Consider the following 25,584-nt stretch of genomic DNA (forward strand, 5'->3'; position numbering starts at 1 on the left):
GAAGAAGCAAAGATTAATTGTACCGTTTCATGTGCAAAACCCTCGTTTGAACCCCACTCACCTTTTTTGGCAACGTCCAATAAAAGCCCTGTGGCTGTGCCTTTAAGTTTTCCACTTTTTCGGCGATATAAAGAAGTAAATGCAAGCCTTCTAGATACCGTTGCTATGTCTTTGAGCTTTCTGCAGATTTACGATATACTGTAGAAAACTTCACAACATCTTGAGTTGTGTCTGTTGGGGCTGTTCTGATGCTCACAGAGATAAGAGTTTCAGAGTTTTTATTTATTTTAATTTTGATCTTCCTTTGGAGTCTAATGAGGAATATTAGTGATATTAACCCATTGAAACCGGGAAAGCATCTGTGCCATTTTAGATTTTTGCGTTGGCATTTCAAAAATAGCATACAATAAGCAGACAAGCTCACAGCGTGTCACTTTGTGCCGCACTGCGAGCTTGTACATCTGCTATTTTTTGAACATTTTTGAAAGAATCTTGAAAGTTTGAGAACTACTGACTTAGAAAGCATTTGCAGAATCGGCTTCAGGTCTTAATGGGTTAATCTTCTTCTGGAGTCTAATGAGGAATATTAGTGATATTAAGGCCATTATTGCAACATGTGAAAATTTAACTAGCCATTTTTTTCCCTGCCAGATGATCGCAAATGCTCATCAGGAGCTCAATTTATTCGTGCCCATAATAAAAATGTCTTAAACAACAAAACACTTAAAACTGTTTGGCCCTGGCCCTGTCAAAGCAATAGCAGGTGTGAACACTTCGTTTCTAACAGCTTGAGTTCAGTTTTAGTTTTTCGTCCGTCTTGTCATATTGCAGCTGTTCTACAGTGGTCATAATCGCCACACAGTTAACACCATTGGTTTTGCCATGCAACACACACACAGACAGACAGAGACCTAAACCCAAACACACATTTTCCACAATATATTTTCCACACACAAAATGTGAAATAAACACACAACTAAATATACGCTCACCAGAGAGTCTCATCAAGAAGCTGCTGTGTAGTTTTCAACCCAAATGGAGTCTGACTTGTAAGAAAAGGTGAACTCATTTAATCTGTTGTTCGCAGTTCCCTAAGGTACTTTCAACCTGCCTTATTTACCTCACAGACACTCACCAACTCACACTTAACCATACGCGCTCACCCACTCAGGTTCATGTGCGTACACACACACACACACACACACACACACACACACACACACACACACACACACACACACACACACACACGCACACACTGGGCTGTATACATGAGACACACTGACAGAACACAACACACACGCACAAGAGATCTCAGTTAATTAGTTATTCTATCAGTAATTAGCTTGAAGCTCCTACGTGGATGTTGTGATCAACACATCATTACCTGCACAGAAAGAGATAGAGAGAGGGAGGGAGAGACAGAGAGAGAGACATAAAATAAATTAAGCCACAAGGTAGAAACTAAAAGTTGACCCTTACCCAGAGTGACTAGTAACTAAGGAACACCTTAACCCATTAAGACCTGAGGCCGATTTTACACATGTCTTCTAAATCCTTTTTTTTTTCTTCTAAAAAACATATTTTGCTATATCAGTGGTGCTCTAACGTTTTCATATCAAGGACCCCCAAAATTATATGTATTTGGCTGCGGACCCCCATCTTAAGATATTTAATTCCAAGGACCCCCAGAGGCAAAGATTTGAGTAAAAAATGTTAGCTTAAAAAAATAAATGTATAGGCCTATTCAAAGATTTGCACACATTCTCACGATTTCTTCAAAAATGGCAGATCTATACAAGCTCATAGTGCGGCACGAAGTGACACGCTATGATCTGCTATTTTTGAATGCCCAACGCTAAAATCTAAAATGACAGAGATGCTTTCCCGGTTTTAATGGGTTAACATGAAAACATTGCTTGGAGACTGTGGAAGAAAGATAAATGATTTAGTTGCATCCCATCTGAAACATTACGCAACTGTCCCAGTTTTACTGAGCCGTTTGTCTGTTTTGCCTGTCAGTCTCCATGTTGTCACTTCAGTCCCCACACGGTCTCTGTCTGGCTGTCTGTCTGTCCATACGCCTTGCTCTCCCTTCTCTTCCATCAGACCTTCCTTTTCCTTTCTTTGTCTCTTGTCAGCCTCTCTCTCGCTCCCCGTCTCCCCTGTGATTTCACCCACTTCCCACGTCTCTACCATGGCGTCTCTCCTCCAGTCCTCCTCTCCTAAGTCTTTCCCCCCCTCCTGTCTCTCTATCTGTCTCTCTCTCGCTCTCTCTTTGATAGAACCACAGAGCTCTCTGTGTGAGATGCAGCCTCCACCGGTTCATCTACACTCGGATGAATAAATAAGCAGATCACTTAGAAAAAGATTTCGCCTCTTGGCACAAACATGCAGAGTCGTATGGTTGATGCACTGTTACGGGTGATTTATACTTATTTGTGTGCAGGTGTCACGCAGCCAAGTATAAATCAGTCATTACACTATAAACTACACATGGAACCAGTGTCAAATTCCACTGGTATGCACAACATTATTCCTTGCATTCTTTTTATGTTCTGTTTATTGCTGTGTTTTTAATTGACTGTTGTTGATTCTCCTTATAGCTCTGTTTTTTGCTGTTGTAAAGCACATTGTAACCATGTTATAAAAAGCACTTTATAAAAAAAAGTGTATTAACACTGACCAACTGATCCATTGATCAATCAATTAATCAATCAAACCTTGTTCAAGGTGTTTTAGAAGCAAATGGCAAAACTTTGGTTGTTAAAATGGATTTAAAGATGAACGCAATCAATGCATACAATACAAAATAAAAAAATAAAAACAGCACAGAGTGATAAGACGTATTTTAGCTTCTCTCATGTTCTCTGGAAGGCGGTTCCAACAGAGTGGAACGCAATAGCTGAACGCAGCGTCACCAGATGTTTTTGTTCTGCTTTGTGGATCAGCTAAAAGAGAGTGGAGGATCTGAGGGGCCTTCCTGGTCTATATATTTCTAAAGCCTGACTTATACCTATATCATGTCAAGCTGACAATATGTTGTGAGATTGTAGATCTGCTCTTTTTGGTGTGTGACATTGACATGCAACTAAGGACAGTAGAAGTCAGGCATAATAAGAGGTATTCAAGTGCCAGGCCATGTTGTGCCTTACTGCATAAACTATTAAAACACTTTTAAAATCAGCACGAAAACTAGTTTAAAGACTATAAAATATGCATAATGTGTGCTCTTTTGGTCTGAGTCAGCATTTGTTAAGCATAATTTTGAATTCATTGTAGCTTATTGTTTCAGTAGTATTAGTCTATTCTGCTAGTTATGAAACTATGCATCAGTTTCTGTATTATTCACAGAGAGAAATTGGCCTAACTTTGGAGATTTTACTCTCCAAAGTGAGGCCAAAGGCTGGACGGCCAAAGTTTTTTTTTTTTGCTTCCGTCCGTCCGTCCGTTTGTGTCCGTCCGTGAGTTTGTATTTGAACAGCTAATCTCCAGCACCGTTGGACCGATTGGCACGCACACTCCCAGTTGGCCAAGGCAGAACCTCTGCTCCAAATGTTTCACATCGGCCTGTCATAGCACCACCAGTAGGCCGAAAACATTTTATTTTATATTACTTACTGTATATCCTACAGATTTTGTCCAAACCTCACGCAAATCGGCATATTATCTCTATGGTCATTTGATCAAGACGTATCTGTCAGATTTTTCATATTCCATTCTGATTGGCTATGATCGGCTTCCAAATTGCTGCGACACACGCACACTATAAGTGGGCCAAGGAAGAACCGCCACCCCAGTGGCCGATTCTTCACATTACCTTCTGGCCAATAACTCTTGAACGGTAGGTTGTACAATCAAAATCTTCAAAACACACTTTGCTACTACTCCTACAGATTTATTCCAAAATTCTCTGGGGTCATGTGTTAAAGATGTATGAGTCAGATTTTTCAGATCCCATTCCAATTGGCTATGGCTGCTTTTCAACGTTTGCAGGCCCTGAGTAGGACACCAGTCTTGGCAGTAAGACCTGTGCTCCGAGAAGCTCACTTTTCTAGTTGTTTTTGTGACACCTCGCACATGAGCCTTGAAATTCAAATCAGATAAAAAAATAACTCCTCAATTTCTTGCTTCTTGGCTTGGGGTCAGGTATGGTACAGTATCGTAATAGTCGCTTACTTGTGTACATCACACCACTGACTCTAAGTCAGTATAGGAGTCTTGTTGGCCATCGTTTTACATGAACATTATTCTTATATATTTTTTTATGTTAAAAAAGGGGGTGTCCAGTGATGGAACGCTTCCTTAGAAGATGTGTACGTTTGTGTTGACCGGTGCACGGAAAACAGCAGGAATCGTTGCCCGCCATCCCATTTTTTTCATGTTGAAATTACTGATGTTTTATACTGCAGGAGTTTTGGTTTGATGTGTGCTTGCTTCGTGCTTCGAGCTCCTTTGCATTCAAACACATCAATGCACATATAGGAAAACTAGGTCTAAGTCCCCCGAAGTGTAATCTGGTGTGTCTGTATGTGTCTGCGTGTGTGTTTCGGGGGGGGGGGGGGGGGGTAAGAGGGGTCATATTTTCATACCATCAGGGGGTCTGTTCACACTCCCTCCAGGAGTCAGTTCTCACATGGCAGTGCACCACCCATGGCCATGCAGAAGATATGGGCTCTGTGGCCGTGAGCCCCACGTTTGGGATGACATGAGAGAGCTACTGGGGGACAGCGCGCACACACACACACACACACACACACACACACACACACACACACACACACACACACACACACACACACACACACACACACACACACACACAAGGATAGAAAACTGTTGACTATGACCTCTAGTAAATGTTCTCATTGACTCCCTTAGCTCAAAGTCTTTCTCTCATTTTGACTCTCTCTTTCCATCCCTCTCTATCTCTCCACGCTTCAGGTTATAAGTGGCATTGCCCTCGACAGGCATGCCTTGTTTTGTCCTGCTGCAATCTAAAAATACCGGTTGAGCACAACACGCAATCACACAAACAGTTACATATAGCAATATGTATGCCTTCTCCTTTGTGTTTGGAGGCATGGGTTTTACTTTTTTAAATTTCAATAAATTCATCTGTAAATAGTAGGTAGTCAGAGCTATTGAAAGAGAAGAGCCTTGACACTTCTATGGATTTCCGTTATTCCATATAATATTCAGCCATTTATAAAACTAGCATACAGTTCTTTTTTAATTTTTTATGCCCAGAGATAACAACTGGAACAAGAAGAATGTGGACGTAATGCTTGCATTTGGCCAACCAGTAGTTCCAAACACTACTGTATAGTTCCAACGTTGAATTCTCATAATGGGTGTTGATGAAACACTATGTGAACTCGTCCCAGTGAGATCTAGGAGTGTTATAACAACAACATAACTCATTCAACAAGTCTGGGTAGAGTGAGTCTGACTGGATAGGAAGCTGTCACAGTTCCCTTCCCATTACTTATGAACAAGCTTTTAAACATTTTTGCCATTCAAACGAGTTATGCGATGAAGAATACATTTGCCTTAAATAATAATACATTATATTTGTTTTGCACTTTTCATTCACAGGGAATCCCAGAGTGCTACATGGTTAAAACACATAATCAATCATAGAAGGTTAAAAGGGTTTAAAAATGTCAAGCAGGATCTTACTGACCGTGGTTACACAACAATTTAAGTCATTCCCTGCCTAGAACGACTGAAACGACTTCTGTCCCTTAAGCCCTGTCTGCCAAGAACGACTAAAACGACTTTTAATTTTTTCTATTATTTTTTTTATTTATTTGACCCAAAGACCAAGGAGATATGATTTGTCGAAGATCTAGACTCCCATCCACTTCCTTGTTAACTTAAAACTTAAACATTTTGTATCTCGGCTCCTGAGTACTTTTTTCTTTCAATGAAAAATCTCTGGCAGTGGGCAAAAAAAAAATTCTGGCAGTGAATGAGTTAATACGAACAGGCCTTCCGAAATAAAAACGTTTTTAGGCCTGTTTTAAAAGAGTCCAGGGTCTGCGGTGCACTTAAATCGATAGGAAGGCTGTTCCACAGGCGTGGTGCTGCCGAGCAGAAGGCCCGGTCCCCCATGGTGCGTAGCTTGGTACTGGAGACGTCGAGGAGGAAGCTGCTCACAGATCTGAGGGTGCGGGTGGACGTTCGTTGAGGCCTAATTAGTTTCTGTCGGTAGGGAGAGGCATGTCCGTTTATGCAGTTATGAATGATTAGCAGGACCTTGTAGTTGGCTGTAAGCCTTAAGTGGTGGAACATTACAATGTTCACTATTGAGAAGCCTATTCAGTCAAATTGTATTAATACCAGTAAAGCCAATGCATCTTTATTTTGTTTAGCCATCTTTTTTTTTTGTATCACAAACACATTTATTATTTACTTCTTTTCAAACCCCTGTTCAAAGCAATGCATCCATTGCTTTTCTTTTATCTACAGTACATAGAGGGAATCATGTAGTCCTGTGCACGCACACATGCTCTCTCTCTCTCTCTCTCTCTCTTCCCCCCCCCCCCCCCTCCCAGGCTTACATGCCCCAACATGTTTGCAACATCCCATGGTGCAAACTCACCTCAAAACTCAAAGCTTTAAACATCAACAGCTTCACTTTTTGGCTCATCTCATTTCAATCCGCCATGCCATCCATGCACCCTCATTTCAAACAGGATTAATTCCAGCTATGTGCAAATGTACTTGGCAAATACCCTAACAACTACTAAAGGGTGCACTCTTATTATTATTATTGTTATTATTAATATATAGGCAGTAAAATAAATATTGATTAAAAGGTAAGAATGAGAAACCACATATTACCTTTCTTCCATCGGAGAGAAAAGACGAGCTCTTTTTGTCGCAGACGCGCGTGCACACACACACACACACACACACACACACACACACACACACACACACACACACACACACACACACACACACACACACACACGCACTCTCTCTCTGTGCAGGCTTTACATGTCCCAACATGTTCCCAACAGATCTTCCCCTCTCTGTATCTCTCTCTCTCCTCTCTCTACATGTCTGTACATATCAGGACATGTTTCCGCTCATGACATAATGTTTAAACATGTATGTAAGATCTGGGGCAAACATATTGACTTTTTCTTTTTAACGTTCAAACATCTTCCCTTTTAATGCATGTTTGAACTGTGTGTACTAGGTAGGGTTGGCCAACCGATAACCGTTAACCGTTAAGAAATTGGCCACCGGTTAACACTAACGGTTAATGATTAACCGTTAAAAAAAAAAAAAAATGTTTCTAATAGTTTTTTGGCCAAGTCTACACCTGAGAACAACCACACGTAACTTCCACTTTATTCTTCTTCTTCCTCGTCTTTGCATTGGTATTGTTTGTGGTGGAGCGCCTCAGTGTGGCTGCAGAGTTCATGTGCAAGATATAGAGACACTAGAAACTCTGCTGGAGACACAAAACAAACTGTGTAGACTTGGCCCTTTGAAATAAAATGTATTTTGGCCATTAAAAAAAAAAAAAAAAAAAAAGATCTTAACGGTTATCGATTAATTAACCGTTAAGGCCTAACGGTAACCGGTTAATAAAATGTCTCCATTTGGCCATCCCTAGTACTAGGTATAGTTGTGCTCCATGGCTTTCTTGCACTCTGTACCAGTTCCTCACTGCTTGGTAGTACTGCATGACCACATTGCTGTTGCTGTCTTGCAAATTGTTATTGTCCTATACTGTACGTTTCATGTTTTTGCACCTGACCAGAACCAATTAATATATACTGTACATACAGGCAATGAAGTCATCATGAGTTCATGTATGCGCCCAAAGCCAAACTAGCCTTGAATGATACCTGCTTGCAGTTTTGCTTGTATATCACATGTTGTATATGGTATATTTTCTAGCTATTTCTATTCATCTTTATATTTTTGAAGAAATACTTGTAAATAATGGATGTCTATACGGTTGCTTCAGTGTAGTGCACCAACCTCACTGAGGCAAATTCCTCATTTCCGCAAACATACTGGGCAATAAAAAAAGAACAGTGATACTGAAAAAAATTAATATCTCAGCCAATTCCAGTTGGCACTAGCTAAGTAAAAAAAAAAAATCAGGAGAGAGAACCCCACGAAGATAATTTATCAGATTCAAATGTTATAGAAACTGAAGGATTGTTAGAAAGCAACTTGAAAACAGAACTAAAAGTAGGCTATATCACTGCGTCTATCTGCCTTACACATGCTTGTTTCCCTGCGTGTGTATGTGCATGCACATAGTGTGTGTGTGTGTGTGTGTGTGTGTGTGTGTGTGTGTGTATGTTGACATTTGGCATCATCTCCAGCAGCAGTGAATGTCTTCAATTGAAGAGGCTGTTCTGTGTTTTCTGCCTCACTGGCCGGCCTGTCGCCACATCTGTCACGTTACAGCAGCCCCTATATGCCTGAGACCCCCTCCCTGCGTGTGTGCATGTGTGCATGCTCGTGTGTGTGTATTTGTTGACCCCTGGCTCCACCATGACCCCCTGCCTTGAAGGTGGACCCTCCCAACCGCTAATGTAGCCTGAAATGTCTGCTCCACAGCACTCAGAGGGGGAGACACACACACACACACACACACGCACACACACGATTATATCCATAAATGCTAGTACTACCTTGGGTGTGTCACACAGATTCTGATTCAATCTAGACCACTGGTTCTCAACCTGTGGGGCCCGTGAGGATATTGCAAGTGGGCCCCCAAATAATTGGCAAAACACTAAGATTTGAATGATAATATAGCATTAACAGTTTATCTCGGCTCAAGCGGACTTCGCATTGCTCGGCACAGCAACTCGCTCGCCTAGCGACTCGCTCGGCGGTGCCTCTCGTGGCTCAAACTTTAGACGGCGCGACTCAATCGTTTGAACTGAACTGTTTTTTGGTGCCCGGGAAAGCACTGTTTGGTCACATTTGTCCCAAGAAGTCACAATATGGATTTTGGGGAGTGAGAGTGTGTTGGCTGCAGCGCATGTTGAGGGACCTCTATATAGACTAACTTCAAAAGCATCTATCATGTTGTAGACATGTATTCTCCTCAGCTTCCTCGTGCCCTGATGGCTGCAACCTGCACTTAAAGAGGAATACCACTCATTTTCAGTGTGGAAATAAGAAAAAAGTCCCCCCCCTACTCTTGGCTCCGCCCCCTCAGCCAAAAGTACACCTTGCGAGTGTCACTGATCACATGACCTCAATCAATTATCCAGTTCTAGGCAACATAGAAAGGTGGGGGGGGGACTTTTTTCTTATTTCCACACAACAGCTCCAAGGTGTATTAAAGACATAGTTCAATGTTGAAAATGAGTGGTATTCCCCTTTAACACAGCCCTGGCTACTCAACCAGCCTGGTGGAGATACTGTATGGGCTCCAATCAGCCCAAATCCACTTGTTATAGTTTCTTGTGTGTGTGTAATAAAGTGTTGCTCATGAGTTGCTATAGAAATGAAGACCATGATTTAAAATGTCTGTATGTTTTTATGTGTGTGTGTGTGTGTGTGTGTGTGTGTGGGGCAGGTTGAGATAAAACACAGGGCAGCTTTTAGAGGCCCTCTCTCTCTCACTCATGTTCTCTTCCTTTATCTGTCTCTCTGTTGAGGTGTCAGTTCATGCTCCAACACCTCCCATTTGACATTATTTTTTAGTCTAGTGGACTGAAAACATGTCTTCCTTTTCGTGTGTGTGTGAGAGAGAGAGAGTTTGTAGCATTGAGACTGATTAATAATTAACGTGCCTGTGCATGTTTTTTTTACATTTAAAATGGAACTCTACTTGTCTCATGATGATGTGTGTGTGTGGGTGGATGAGGTTTTTTATGTGATATTTAAGATAAATATGTTTTTATATGAAGTCTTGATTCTATTACTTTTAATGTGTGCATATTTACTATGCACACAATGCCTTTTTTCTTTTCTTTTTCCTCCAACTCTATAGTCTAGACTCTTGGGCAGGGCAAGGTTTTTATTTCTACTGGCCAAAAGGGCACGGCCTAACCCAAAAAGGCACATAACTGAAGAGCTGATTATCTTTTCAGTCCCTGGGCCATGCCCAATTAAGTTTGATTCCATTTCCTCATGATAGTTAACCTAGCTTAGTAGTTTGCGCCAGTGCTTAAAGTGAGCCGTTAATCACTGTTTCATTAGATTTTTTGCCATTTTAGTACTCTTACTTCTTATTGTGTACCGTCTCTTACTGTTGAATCTAGGTATACCTACTGGAGAGTTGTGCATAGTTTCCCCAGTGCCTTATGATTAATTTGGGACCGTGGGACCAGCCGGCTTGAGTGAGCAAATGCTGCAAAATTAATATTTGATTGTATTGAACCAGCATCAAGTTAGCCACTAATGGAAATCAGACGTTCTAAGAGCGGAGTTCAAATTAAGACCTGCAGCGGTAAATGTATATTGCCTATAGAGTAACAAATTGAGTGCAAAAACATTGTAGGTCTTATACTCTTATTAGGAACATGTTATGGACAAAAATGTAATAAGGCCTATTAAAATGCATATTTGTAGCCGCATGGGACAGTGAAAGACAGGATTGACAATTTTTTTTATTGAATGCAGAACTTTAAAGGTAGCCTATTTGCAGTTGTCTTGCTCTGTTGCTTAATTGCGGCATGTTACTCAGCTCGAAGCTGCCAACTCGCTGGTGAGGGGTATAACCCCCCTCCCCAATGGTAAGTGGTTAGGGCAAGTGAATTTAGAATCAGCCTTCATCACATTCTACATGGTTCCACCTCACTTTAAAACCAGACTTTTACTATCTCACTATAGCTAGCTGACTTGCAAACTCAGTAGAATCAAAGTAGATGATAACAGGAGATAATACAGCAGTTAGTTCTGGTTGAATTTGATTTGTCAAGAGCAATGGCATTCCATTAGTCCTGATAAACAGTATACTAGCTGTAAAAAAAAAACCTCATATGGGGTCGTGGTATAAAAAAGTTTTAGAACCCCTGCTGTAATGTATCCCTCCGAGATAGATAAATATATTTATATCTGATTTCTATTATTTATTTATTTTCTTTTTCATCTCCTTCCCATTTGGCCTCCCTCCCACCCTGTGGTGGCCCCCACTCTGAAAACCTGTGATATACAGTACTAGCAGTCCCTCTGTTGCTTAAGAGTAGTAGCTATAGGAGATGTGATGGGCTGAACTATAGGAGGGAGAGGTGGGAAAGATGTAAAAAGATATAAATACATTAAAAAATGGGGGAATAGATAGCCCTTATCACGGCCTATCTATTCCCCAGTTTGTTAATTTACTAAACAAACCACATCATTAGTCTCAAAGCTTTAACAAATAGTATGGCTTGTGTTTACATAGTAGTAATAATGTTTGCATAAACTAAAGATAAGGCATTACCAGGCCAGCAAACTGAATTAATGACAGCTAACTGAATTGTTGCCAATAAACACATAAACACACATGTTTGTGCACGCACGCGCGCACGCACGCACACGCACGCACGCACGCACGCACGCACGCACGCACGCACGCACGCACGCACGCACGCACGCACGCACGCACGCACACACACACACACACACACACACACACACACACACCACACACCACACACACACACCACACACACACCACACACACACACACACACACACACACACACACACACACAGAGAGAGAGAGAGAGGCTAGCTAAGTGAATTAACAAACATAAACAAGATGCTGATCCTACATGAATACATTTGCATAAATACTGACCAGATGTATTATTATTTATCTCGCCCACCCCCCACAGACACACACTGTCTCTCTCTGAAAGAGAAATTAGGTCAATGGCCTTGAATCAGAATCAGTTAGACCTTATTATGTCTGATTAACAACAAGGCTACTATATTGTGTGCACGTGTGTGTCTGCGTGAGTGTGTTCTTTTCTGGCTGTGTGTGTGTGACCATTTTGCTTGACTTCTTTGACAGCCGATATTAAGCATTAACACATCAATGACTTTTTAATAGAAACTCATTTCCATATGTAATCTCCTGTCAACGTCAAGATGTGTGTGTGTGTGTGTGTGTGTGTGTGTGTGTGTGTGTGTGTGTGTAATGCCCTTCAGTGCTAGGCAGACCTATTTATTTCCTATGGTCTGTGAAGCGTGCAGAGACGTGATCTGCCCTCCTGAACACTCTCTCTCTCTGTCTGTCTCTCTCTCTCTCCGTCTCTCTCTCGCTCTTGGTCTTGCTCTCTCCCTCAGCCTCACCTTGTCTAACATCTTTAATGAGGAGACTGTCAGCCCGTGTTCCAGGCTCCTCATCCGCCATCCTTCCTCTCCTTTGGCCTTATCTCATGTTCTGCAAAACAGCATCACAGACTGATGTGCATTATGTCACACTTCAGGATGACAATATGGACAATCACACCTTTCACACAGTATGCCTTAAAATGTGCTGAGCACTATATGGCTGTTATATATCGTAACGTTTCAATACATACAGTACAACACATACAGTAGACACTCATACACACCCAACACTCCCTCTCTCTCTCTCTCTCTCTCTCACACACACACACACACACACACGTTATTCGGTTATTATTATTACTTTGTTTTGCTATTAACAAAGCATTTTCTTGGATATACTGTATTGTACACATTCCTCTCTGGAATCAGGAAAACACAAAACAAATAAACTCAATGTGGTGTATAGGGAAGCAGAATGTGATTGGTACCTTCTGAAAAGTGTAGGTTGAATTAATAAAGAGCAAACCTTGGTTGTGACAGCATTTGACTGGTGACTGCTGTTCGTTTTCCATCCTGATCAGCTAACAGCTAAAACAATAGACCTACTGTGACAACTGCATTTCGTCGATGTCAGGCATGTTTTTTTTCGTAAATTAATGCCATACTTCGTCATACTGCACTGTCACACTAAAGTAGCAAAGATCCTGATCTATTAGCTCGCAACGTGCCACATCGTGCCACGTTGTGAGCTTGCAGATCTTCTATTTTTGCTACTTTTTGAATTTGAATCCTGAAAAATAACAGCTTTGGACATATGAGGTTTTCACCCGACCGCAACGATTTGTTTGCCTGACCCCGCCCACAGAAGCGGCTGCGATGGCAATCAGCAAAGTCTTTGGATCAGTTTAATTGCATTCGCTGCCTCTTAAGTGACACTAATTTGTTAATTAGAACAGATAGCGGGCCCTGTTGATTGCTAACTAGCTCGCTAATATCATTAGCCGTTCACATTTGGAGAAAGCTTTCCTTCATGAGGAGTTCTCTATCGCTTCTTCTCTCTCTTTACCTCTGTCTTCATCTCTCTCTCCCTCTCTCTCTTTCTCTCTCTCTGTGTGTGTGTTTGCTTCAGGTTATAAATGTCATTGTCACAAAAAAAAAAAGCTTTATTTTGTTCTGCCATTATGTAACACTGTCTACCTTCAACTGAAAACATTTTTTTCTTATAGTGTATGTTTTGACTCTTTCTACATTTCTGCCCGTATTACGATACAGTATGTATGATGGTATGCTAGCCGATATACAGTACAAGCTCACAGTCACAACACGTCACAATTCATGACGTATTAAGGATAAAGGCTTTATTTACATGAAGAGATGGGGTTGCGTAAGAAAGAAGCAACTGTTCTAACAATACCCATCAGCACTAAACAGGGTCACCTGCAAAACCTTCAATGGAGCATCCATGTTAAGTAAATGTATACTTGTCCAAAAGCCCATACCAATATATATTGATAAGACATGAGTGACGGATCTGTGGATGTAACACCACATGGTAAGAAGTTAATGAATACATTTGGCTGAAATGAAAAAAGCTAAGAAACAATACTCAGTTATATCCCAACATGTTGAGGTTCCGCAACCTTGAGAGAAATAATGGTTCTGTACTTACCCTCCAGCTGGTGTGTCTTGTCAGTCCTGCTCAGACTTATCGCTCCGTTTTGGTACAAACATTAATTCAAAATCACTGGCTCACACACAGTCCCAGACACAAACATAATGTTTCTCAGGCTACATTGTGTAGCGCACCATTGCGAATGTGGGTGCTTTCAATATGCTGTACTGTTGAAACATGGAACGATGACGGAGCGTTTTCTTAACATCAGTACCTGCTCCGTCCTATTCAAAGTAATGTTCTGAATGAATAAACCAAGCCACTCCCTAATTATCTTACCAAGAGCACCCATTAGGATAGTTCTCACGTATAAATTCTGAGGGTGACCTCTTTTATCATTCGGTCCGTTATGCAACATGTTAGCTACCGACGCCCTTGCAATGCTGACACCACGAGATAGCGGCTGCATTTATCATAGCATGCTAGCTGTATCTCAAAAGAGATACAGCTACGGCCCATGTGGAGCTTTTCTGTATTTCCTCTCTTGTTCGCTCTGTCTTTCTCAATCTGCCCCGTCACAACTTTTCCTCCTTTGTCTCCCTCTTTCATTCATTCTCTCTTATCTCCCGTCTCCCTTTCTGTTTTGACATGTAAGAGGGAATGATTTCCCCCATCTCTCTCTCTCTCAGTCCTGTTGTGTGTGTCCACTAGCTGAGTGCTCCAGAAGGAGTGTGAGTTCACATGCAGTACAGTGTACTGCATGTATACGATGAAGTGATATATAGAGCTCGGGGTATTTTGTCCCTCTAGACTCCTTCTCGTCTTATACACACAGCAGTCCATCTGCTTTTGAACCTTCACAAGATGCTTCCTCTTTGAAAGGAAACACATACACACACACACACACACACACACACACACGCAAGACGAAATAGAACTTCTTTACCAATTACTTTCTCTACTTCCATATATGAGCGTGAGCGAGCGGACGCACGCACGCACGCGCACACACACACACACACACACACACACACACCCCCACACACACACACACACACACACACACACACACACACACACACACACACACACACACACACACACACACACAAACATTATAGCCCCTCTTCCAATTACTCTCTATACATCCATACAGTGCCTCTGACCCATATATGCCATGGCATGTTTTTCCTACAGTATATACCCCCCCCCACACACACACACACACACACACACACACACACACACACACACACACACACACACACACACACACACACACACACACAGATAAACACACGCTTTCATGTATTAACACATTCTGTCTCATCCATGTACATGTGAAGGTACACACACACACACACACACACACACACACACACACACAAGACTACGACTATGTGCTGCACATGCAATCACACCAGAAGGTCAGACGGTCCTATAGTTTGAAAACTGTGTGAAAGTAGGTTAAAGCTGACATGCTGTTGTATAAAGGATTGTGATGTCTGTTCATTAAAACCATGCATATGCATGCACATCTCCTCTGGTGTTGTTGGTGTGTGCGTGCTTTTATTACTACACTTGTGATGACCTTAATGTCCCCTCAAGTATAGTACAATTTGAGACGCACATTGTTCTGGTCCTCACAAGAGAAATGTTAAAAAATGCTTTTTAGAGACAGGTTTACTCTTAGAAAAAGATTCTTCAGATTGTGCTTACGGTTAGGATTCTCTACAAGCTCACAAAGCATTAAGCTTATAGATCTGCTATTTTACGGCTATTTTCAGTCTATTTTCAATGCTGTCCTAAAGTTTTGATGTCCTCACAAGTATAGTAATACAAACCTGCACGTGTGTGTGTGTGTGTGTGTGCGTGTGCATGTGTGTGCGCCTGCATGCATTTGCGTTGTGTTTTGGATTAATCCTTGATGAAGATGCTCTCTGCCAAGACGCCTGCGCATCGCATCAACAGTTGTTGCTCTAAATTAAGCTGCTTAATGACTGCAATTAAACTCTTGTGTGTGTGTGTCTTTCGTGTGTGCGTGAGAATGTTGGGGTGGTGTGGCGTGTGGCGTGTGTGTGTGTGTGTGTGTGTGTGTGTGTGTGTGTGTGTGTGTGTGTGTGTGTGTGTGTGTGTGTGTGTGTGTGTGTGTGTGTGTGTGTGTGTGTGTGTGTGTGTGTGTGTGTGTGTGTGTGTGTGTGTGTGTGTGTGTGTGTGTGTGTGTGTGTGTGTGCGTGCGTGCGTGCGTGTATCTGGCCATATGTGTCAATTGCAACATCACCCACAGCTGTGCATCACAGATTAGGATATAGTCTGAAGAATTCAATGAGCTCAATATGTCCTCCATCTTTAGCCCATTCAATCCGGGAACGCATCTGTGTCATTTTACATTTTTAGCTATGAACATTATTTTGTATTTTTGTCTATAAAAAAAACGGTGTCGCGCTATGAGCTTGTAGGTCTGCTATGTTTGAAAAATCTTGAAAATGTGTGCAAATCTTTGAATATGTATATATTTTTTAAGCGAACATTTGTAACTAAGGTAAAGGTTTTAGAAACCACTCGTATAGCAACAGTAGGGTTTTTCAGAAAACTGTTAGGATTTAGAAGACATTTTGTCGAATCGGCCTCAGGTCGTAATGGGTTAGCAGCTGTCAACCTGAGCACGTATGTGACCATTTGACAGTCACAATGCCGCTCTCCTCCCTCCGCTTTATCAATACTGCCAGGTATCTCTTTACCTCACTCAGTCATCCTCTCTCTCTCTTGCTCTCTCTCGGTGCCTCTTTGCATCTCTCACTCCCTCATCCATTATTTCTTCCCTAATCCCACTTTTGTGACTCTCGGTGCCCCACCCCCCACTCCCCACTCCCTGCTGAGAGCTGTCCTCCTCCTGCCAGTCTTGCAGTAATCACACTCCAGCTGTTAATTACTGCATGACAGGAGCAGGCCATTAAGTGGTCACTATGATCCCCTATGAGCTTCCTTACTGTACAATTCATTACACAACAGGGTCCTGCAGTGTAGAAGAGGCTGGGTGTGTGTGTGGCAAGCTATTTGAGTGCCCGGGAGTTGGGCACAGTCCCGGAAAAGACACGCTGCGATTGGCCAGTAGTCACTTTGAGTGTCAGTTTGGGCAAACGCTCTCCCCAAAACATGATTTACGATTCTGTGTCTATCGGTACATAACACGGACGGCGCTAAGTCGGCTCAAGCAAACTTCGCGACGTTCGGCGCGGCGACTCGCTCGCTTGGCGGTCCCTCTCGTGGCTCAAGTTCGCTTGAGACGGCGCGCCTCCGTCTTGGTCAAAAACAATACTTTATCGGCGTAAAAAAAAAAATCTGCGGTTGTTGGAAAAATCGTGCCGGCAGCAGGATTCGATCCCAGGAGGTTGGGGTTGGTAGTTTAATGATTAGCGAGGCACACCATCAAGGCAGGTGCTGGAATGGGGTTTTCGGGTTGCATTAGAATGTGACAACACCCCCACCGAAGGGGCTTCCCAAGTACAGTAGGGCGAAAGCCTCGCCCAGTGCCGATGTCGTTCCATATATAGTGTGTTTGTGTGTCTGTCTCTCTGACTGTCCAGGGTTCATCTAGCAAACTACTGGCCCGATCAGCCCTAGATTTATTGTGCACGCTGCTAGTAGGCCAAGGAATTAAGTCCCCGATTTTTTTTATATAATTGTTTTTCACATTTTTGACTTTTACATTTTTACATTTTGTAATGGCAGTCAACGGCGGTTGAATCAGACTGAAGCCTTGCCAATTACGATGAGTGACATCATAGTACTGATGACTGACGTTTAGGCCTGACCTCGACTAAGTCGACTAGTCGACTGGTTAGTCGTGGGGGGTCCGAGTCAACTGTGTGTCTCTTAGTCGAATCTAGTCGTTTTTTTTTTTTAAGGGCCAAAAATGTTTTTAATAGTTTTTTTGGCCAAGTCTACACCTGCAACCACACGTAACTTCCACTTTATTCTTCTTATTCCTAGTCTTTGTATTGGTATTGTTTGTGTTGGAGCGCCTCAGTGCGGCTGCAGAGTTTATGTGAAACCTCTTCCAGAGAGAGATAGAGACACTAGAAACTCTGCTGGAGACACAAAACAAACTGTGTAGACTTGGCCCTTTGAAATAAAATGTATTTTGGCCCTTAATTTTTTATTTTTTTTAATATTAGTCGACTGCCAGTCGACTATTGGCAATTAGTCGCCAATTAGATTCGACTAAACAAATCCTTAGTCGGGGACAGGCCTACTGACGTTATAGATAGGCCACATGACGCCACTCCGTTGTTAGAGTCTGTCTATTTTTTTACGGCTTTTTAACACTTTACCTGCCAATCACGAGTATAACCGTTGATGAAAAATACACCCGTTTACTGCCAAAAAAAATCCATCCACGAGTATAACCGTTTTTCAAAAAAAAAAAAAAAAAGGTTTTTTTATTTTTTATTTTTTGGTCTTTTTTTTCAATTTATCCACACAGAACCAGAGATATCACGATCCAAAGATTTCTAGCTCCATTCACTCCTTGGTTAACTTATTACTTTAAAATCCTGTATCTCGGCTCCTGTGTAAAAAAAAATTAAACACTGGCACTGGGGGAAGTAAAATAAAAAAAACCCTCTGGCAGGGAATGTGTTAAGAGGTGAGCCATCTAGAAGAGGGTCTGTGTGTGTTTTCTGTATATTTGTCAGTGACCAATCTTGTCAACCGCTATCAGCGCCAAAGTTATTTTGCACCTTGCCAGTAGGCCAGGGAATTACCTCCACCAATGTCTTTTTACATACTGCATCATTTCACATATATATTATTATTATATTTTTGGAAATGATTCACTGAGTTGTATAATGAAAGTCATTGGAGGTCAGATCAGGATGAAACCTTGCCCATATTGGAGTCAAATGTCATAGAGATGACTGGAACCAAGAAATCTGAGATCCACATGGGGCCCATGTCGTTATCAGACCCCTCTTTTTCATTTTTTCTCATGTCTCTCTGTCTCTTCTTGTCGTCCTTTCTCTTTCTTTCTTTATATTTTTCCTGGTCCCTTTGGTCCCTATATACACACTATTTTCTCTCTATCTCTCTCTCACTCCCCCCCCCCCCCCCCCCCCAACAGCCTGTGTGTCTGTGCCTCCCTCCCTCTGTCAGGGTGGTGGTGTTGATACACTGTGCCCCACAGTGCCCTAGCTTGCTCTGTGTCTAGGCCTGGGTAGGCGGGGCTGTGAAGGCAGACAGCCAGAGGGGATTGGCCGGTGGACCAGAGAGCGGGGAGGGGCTAATGTGATTGAAGGTCAGACAAGCCTTCCAGTCACTGTCGTTGCCCTGAAGCGGCACATGGTTATGGATGAGGGGGTTTGAATGTGTGCGCAATTAATACATACTCTGTTGTTGGGTCTCATCTTTAGAAAGGGTGCTACTTTAAAAAATAAATAAATAAATAGATAGATAATACAAAGAACGTGTGTGTGGGGTGTGTGCAGGGTTTTAGGCATTACTTGAAGAGGCTGTCTTAATTTGTTGTGCCCTTGTGTAAATTCATGTTATTTGAGACCAAATGGCTTCAAGCTGCAGTTGTGTGTGTGTGTGTGTGTGTGTGTGTGTGTGTGTGTGTGTGTGTGTGAAAAGATTTAACTTAATTGATCCATGGTGGGAAATTCAGTTGTCATGATAGCAACAGCAGTGAGAATGAAACACAGTAGAGGTACAGGTAGGAGTAATTATCCTTGTCTGAAATTATTTTAGCCAAAAATGTATGATGTATTAAAAACTGATCGACCAATAAAAGAAATGCATCATAAGCTTTTAAGAGTCAATAAAAGTTGATTTGCAGGACAGAGCAGATCCAAACGAACCATAGAAATGAAGTTGTCTGGAGTTGGTTGCCTGTACCACAAGCACAACCTTAATCTCGGTTGTTACTCTCATTTATGCTCATTTGTTGCTCCTCATCCAGCATGATCTTTCCTCTCCTTTGGCCTTATCTAATGTTCTGCAAAACAGCTACATTATGTCACTCTTCAGGCATTAATATGGACAATCACACCTTTCACAAAATGTACCTTGAAATGTTCCGAGCACTATGGCTGTTATATATCTTTGTTTGAATATACATAGACACGCTCTCTCTGTGTCTGTCTGTTTGTCTGTCTGTCTCTCTCTCTCTATCTCTCTCTCTCTCTCTCTCTCACGCATATCATTCTAGTTTTCAGCTAACCATTTATTTTATTTATTTATTTTACCTTTTAGCATCCAAGTCTAATGTATTATCCACACTTGTTCTGTGAGCACACAACTCTGTTGCATGCTCACAATATCACAACGCATACAGTGTGCTGTACATGCAGTGCATTGTGGCTTAAAGGGCGATTCATGACTGTTATAGTATCCAGCATCTGGCTGAACCTAGGCGTGCCTAGTAGCATGCTATAAGCTTCGTCTGTGGAGAGAAGACCGTATGAGCCGGGGAATGTTATAAGTAAGACAGTGATTTGTGCTGCCATGCTCCCCTGAGTGCATACACTATCCCATAGAATCAAAGGGAATACACATTATCTCTTCTCTCCCTGTCTGTCTGTATTCCTGTCTCTTCTGTCTCACACACACACACACACACACACACACACACACACACACACACACACACACACACACACACACACACTCACTCTCGTGGAAAAAGTACTCACATTTCTCACATAGAAATACTCTGTTACAAGTAAAAGTCCGGAATTCAAAATTTACTTGAGTAAAAGTACAAAAGTATTATCAAAATGTACTTAAAGTACCAAAAGTAGAATGTACTCATTTTGCAGAATGCCCCATTTCACGTTTTCAAATGTATAAAATGTTTTGAATTTCTTTCTGCTATAATAATAATAATGATTGTAGTGGAGTAAAAGTGCAATATTTGCCTCTGAGATGTAGTGGAGTAGAAGTAAAAGTATTGGAAATTGGAAATACCCCAGTAAAGTTAAAAATAATCAAAATGGTACTTAAGTACAGTCCTTGAGTAAATGTATGTAGTTACTTTACACCACTGACTATACTCTACTTTACCCTAAAGCCGAAAATAGCAGATCTACAAGCTCACAATGCGTCACACTCGATTGTTTCTTGTGACACGGGCACGCAACCAAGTATAAATCAGGCATAAGTCCCAACCCTAAACTCTGAACCTAACTCCTAAATGTCTCATCCTAACCCCAACCTGAATCTTTCCATAATTATGTAAGCCTAACTTGTCTTTTTAACCATTAAAGTCACTGTCCTACCTACTATACTTGTGGGGACTTTGCCCCTCAAAAGTATAGTAATATGCACGCACGCACGCACGCACACACACACACACACACACACACACACACACACACACACACACACACACACACACACACACACACACACACACACACACACACTCTGATGGAAAGTAACTAAGTACATGTACTCAAGTACTGTACTTAAGTACAAAAGTACAAACTTTTACTTTACTGGAATATTTCCAATTTGCAATGATTATTGATTATTATTACGAAAACCTATTTAAACTTTGGCAATTTGAAAATAGCAGATCTACAAGCTCACAACGCGTCGCTTTACGATTTATACATTTGAAAACTTGTGAAATGGGACCTTCTGCATAATGAGTACTTTCACTTTTGGTACTTAAAGTACCTTTTGATACCAATACTTATGTACTTTTATTCAAGTACATTTTGAATTCCGGACTTTTACTTGTAACAGAGTACCACTGTGCGCGCTCGCACACACACACACACACACACACACACACACACACACACACACACACACACACACACACACAGGCTCGAGAATTCAGACAGAGAGAATTCCAGAGCATGATCAAAGTGAATGTAGGCAGGAGGGTTGTATCGATCCATGTAACGTGTGGACTCTCCTCCTGTCTCTGTGGGGGCAGTATGTGTTTATGCATATTTATATTGAAACTAATTATCGGCCACCAAGGAGACCAACAAGTGAAGAGTCCAGCAAAGTCAAATCAAGGGCAGGAGTCAAGGTTGTGCTGAATGGATGAATTCAATTTAAATTAATTAGTTCCACATAGTTTTTATTATTTTGTACTGTTTATGTACTTAAGGATTTAACTTTTTCACACTTTCAACCCTTCAAATCAACGAGGCTCTTTGCCACTGCAGAACAAATTAAAATTAGATCTGCTCAGCAATGAATGGTATTGAGTTACTTTTAATATTAAGCTAGCTTGTACCATCCAACGTACTGTTGCGATCGATACCACCATGCACCACAATGAGTTCATATACATAATTGTGAGACAGTTGGCAATCCTCTCATCCAACACGCTGATCAAAGCAAAGCTGAGCTGACCTTCCAGAAGCCCTATTCATTTCAAGATTGACAGTCATATTATGTTAACCTACTTTTCAACACTTGTTGAGTTGGTTGCCTCTACCGCAAAGCACATCCTTAATCTCTGTTGTTGCTCTCATTTAACCCATTAAAACCGGGAAAGCATCTGTGTCATTTTAGATTTCAGATTTGGCTATTAAAAAATAGCAGATTTTCAAGCTCGTAGAGCGTCGCTACGAACTTGTACATCTGTTATTTTTGAACATTTTTGAAAAGTCATTTTGAAAGTGTGAGAACTACCGATTTAGAAGGCATTTGTAGAATCGGTCTCACGTCTTAATGGGTTAACTATCTCTCTCAGACTTTATGTCCCCCGCCACACACACACACACACACACACACACACACACACACACACACACACACACACACACACACACACACACACACACACACACCAGTACACAGACACGCAGCGGGCGCAGTACTTGGTCGTACACATAACTCTACTTGTGCCATAAGGTGAGATGCTGCCGCCCCCCTATGTGAGTGTTCCCACGGTGAGAGCATGTGTTCATGCCTCCTCTTGTTGTTTGAAGCAGAGATAATGTATTTTATAATAGCTCTATAAGGTCAGCCAGTTACCCAGCAAATAAGCCGCAAATGGATTTGGAGCTCCTGCCGCTATGCACAGGGTGATATGTACATCCTGATTGGTTGCCATGGGCCGTAATGTTTAAGAGATTACAGATTACATGCACATAAAGATGATCCTGTTTCAGCACATTAAAACCTTATTTTCCATGACACAAGTCAACACATGGCTAAGCATGTTATATACAGTACATGGACCTGGTACATGCTAGTGTGTGTGTGTGTGTGTGTGTGTGTGTGTGTGTGTGTGTGTGTGTGTGTGTGTGTGTGTGTGTGTGTGTGTGTGTGTGTGTGTGTGTGTGTGTGTGTGTGCGCATCTGCATGTTTTTAGGTCACAGAAGCCTGAGGATATGTAGACAGGGATTACTTATCCCAGCCATCAGGTTAACATCCCATCTTCCACATGTTTGAACACTCAGACAATCTACTACGTACGTACTGAACAATATGTACAGTATATACATATACAGACACACAGTTACGTTAGACATCGTATTGTATTTATTATATGTATTACTGATGAATTGAGTACTGATAAATATTCTCTCACCTCAGATATTGTGAGAGATATTTTCTCTTAGCTTGACTCTTTCTTCGGATACGCTTGCAGGATATAAGCCTCTAACAGAGTTTATGAACATATGCAAGACTGCCAAATATCAGCTTAACCCATTCAATCCTGGAACGCATCTCTGTCATTTTAGATCTCTTTGGCTATTCATAAATATCAGATATACAAGCCCATAGCACGGCACCGAGTGCCGCGCTATGAGCTTGTAGATCTGCTATTTTTTTTAAATCATGAACATTTTAGCAAACATTTGAATTGTTTTTTTTTAAGACAGTTGTAACTCAAATCTTTGCTTCTGGGGGTCCCTGGAAACTAAATATTTTACAAATGTTCGCTTTCAAATATATAATCCAAGATTTGCAAAAGAAATCTCGATTTTTCAAAAAATGCAGATCTACAAGCTCATAGCGCGGCACTCGGTGCCGCTCTACTCTATGAGCTTGTATATCTGCTATTTTTTAATAGCCAAAGAAATCCTAAAATGATGCGTTCCCGGTCTTAATGGGTTAAAAATCTTGATTTGCTTATACGTACACACATACTCAAGCTCTCTATAATAGCCCGCCAGCATGTACTGTAACAGCCCCATGTATATAACATGCTTAGCAGCACGTTGACTCGTGTCATGCAAAATAAGGCTGTTAATGCAGCATAATAGGATAATCTCTGTGTGCATATAATCTGTAATCTTTTGAATATCATCGCCTACGGCAACCAATCAGAATTTGTGGTATGCCGATGAGATTCAGATAAGCGGGAACATTGAACCCTGCTTGTGTAGAAGAAGAAGAAGGGTAGAAAAAGCCTGGGTCTGGATTCACTTGCATACGTTCATACACTGTACAAGGACATGGAAACTGTACAGGGTAGGCCGAAGCCTGCAGACATACGGCTATATATTCAAATGCACAGACCTAATCACACACCAAACTATAGCCTAGGTCTAGACAACCGTTCATGCATTTCAACAGAAATGTGTGTACATCCATGCATATGCATGTGTACAAAAATATACACACACACACGCATGCACATGCACACACATGTGCACACACACAAGGCAAAGAAGTAAAGTTAGCATCAATGCATTTGTAAACAGACAGTAACAACTATTGCCCCCGGTTATGAGACTGTTTATCATGCAGATTGGAGAAAACGACACTGGGACAGAGATTATGTAAAATGTGTGTGTGTGTGTGTGTGTGTGTGTGTGTGTGTGTGTGCGTGTGTGTATGTGTGTTTTAGTGGGGAGGTGTGTCTGTGTACTGTACATGTAAGCCAGGGCCTTTAGCAACATGCACTACTGTTCACTGTGTTGGCTTGCTTTTCCACATAAGACGCTTTGTCAGATGGAAAACTGTAGTGGTGACTGACAAAGCAGGAGGAGAGACTGGATGTGTCTCTCTAACCATGAGCATCACAGAGCAAGAAGAGAGACTGGTTAGGTCTCTCTTTCTCTGTAAGCAGCCCAGTATCACAGCCCAGGAAGAGAGACCGGGTGGGTCTCTCTTTCTCTGTAAGCAGTGGAGCATCGCTGGTATGCTGAGAGTTTCACCCTCACTGGGGCCATGCTGTCATATCGGGAGCTGCAGTGACTGATTTCAGTATGGTCACCAAACACTGCCAGTTCAATGTGTTTATGTATGTGATTACCCCCGTATAAACAGCACTAAAACGTTGCATATGCCTGTGTCAGCGATACACGAAAGAAGTGATTAGGAGTCACTGGAAGTTGCTGACACTCACCGTGACCTCCAGTGTCAGGTCACTCTCTTGTCTTAGCAAGTATTGGTAACTTGTAATGATCCCTTTGGAGGAATTGCTTCTCTGCATTAGACCCGTACTGACTATTGGGAGAAATGGGCAGCTGCCTAAAGGATCCTCGGTTACAGTAGGCATTCGTTGTCTTGCTCAAGGACACTTTGGCACAAAGCCATGAGGAGCTGCGGATCGAACCAGGGACCTTCCGGTTCCCAGATGACCACTCTACCTAGCCACAAACACCCTACTACTTATTATTGTATTAATAATGCAGTGATGCAAACACACTTAAAAAGTCCTTATCCCCATCAATATATCCCTACTTCATTCCAACATGCACTGTTACTAAAGTCCCAATCACCTGAAATCA

The 25,584-nt window shown here is 41.8% G+C and overlaps 1 protein-coding gene across 2 annotated transcripts in view; it reads left to right on the plus strand.

The window, feature by feature from the left end:
- The window catches only part of cdkal1 (CDK5 regulatory subunit associated protein 1-like 1), a 326,254-nt gene that overhangs the window by 139,432 nt on the left and 161,238 nt on the right, over positions 1-25,584 (plus strand). The gene's annotated exons all lie outside the window — the stretch shown is intronic.

The sequence above is a fragment of the Gymnoscopelus braueri genome, assembly GCF_963280865.1.
Source record: "Gymnoscopelus braueri genome assembly, chromosome: 4".
Taxonomy (NCBI): domain Eukaryota; kingdom Metazoa; phylum Chordata; class Actinopteri; order Myctophiformes; family Myctophidae; genus Gymnoscopelus; species Gymnoscopelus braueri.